The following is an 839-nucleotide window of genomic DNA, read 5'->3' as shown; positions in this document are numbered from 1 at the left end:
TAAATATGAAGAGACAAAGACATGCACAAGAAAGGATATCTATCCTTTTTTGATAGGTCAGCATAGCCTCAATTTGTTTTCAACATTAATATATAGTTTATTAGAGTGATAGATGTTACATGCATTGCGACCAACATATAAGATTTTTTTTTTTCCTACTTCTCATATTCGTGGAATATAATAAGGTTGTAAGATCGGTTGCTCCAGAGTTAACATTTTCATTGGATAAGAATATATTTGTAAGAGATTTGATATTCAAGTTAATAATAATTAAAAAATTATATAAAAATTAAAGGTAGATAATATATTTTTTGTATATATTTTTTTTACTTGTTTTATGTTGAATTTTTTTTTAAAAAATAATAATTAAATTTTAACTTTTTAGGTCATAAAAATTTTAATATCATATCATAAATTTATTTATTCTAAAAGTCAAATTTGTTAAACAAAAATATATGAATAATTATATATCTTAGTTTAATTTTCTATAGTCAATATTAAAATAATTATATTTCTTATAAATCTCTCTCTATATATATTGAATAAAAATACCTCTCGTCAAAAGATATATGTAGTACTATATAAAAGAAAAATGAATAGTACAGTTTTAATGCTGAAAATCTGCTTTACCAACTGTTTAAATGCCATTTATTTGATTGCTTTAAATCAAATTATTGAAAGGAAAATTTGGGAGATTGTATCAGAATTTGATGAACAACCAACACATGGAGCTGCACAGGTTATATCTATGTGATCTAGCTAATCACAAAAGGTTCAGAGATTGATATATATATATATATATTTTGTGTGTGTGTGTGTGTCTTAATGACTTGTTGAAA

This window comes from Arachis hypogaea, chromosome 15, assembly GCF_003086295.3.
Source record: "Arachis hypogaea cultivar Tifrunner chromosome 15, arahy.Tifrunner.gnm2.J5K5, whole genome shotgun sequence".
Lineage (NCBI taxonomy): Eukaryota > Viridiplantae > Streptophyta > Magnoliopsida > Fabales > Fabaceae > Arachis > Arachis hypogaea.
The sequence above is the reverse complement of the archived record's forward strand: the minus strand, read 5'-3'. Positions refer to the sequence as shown.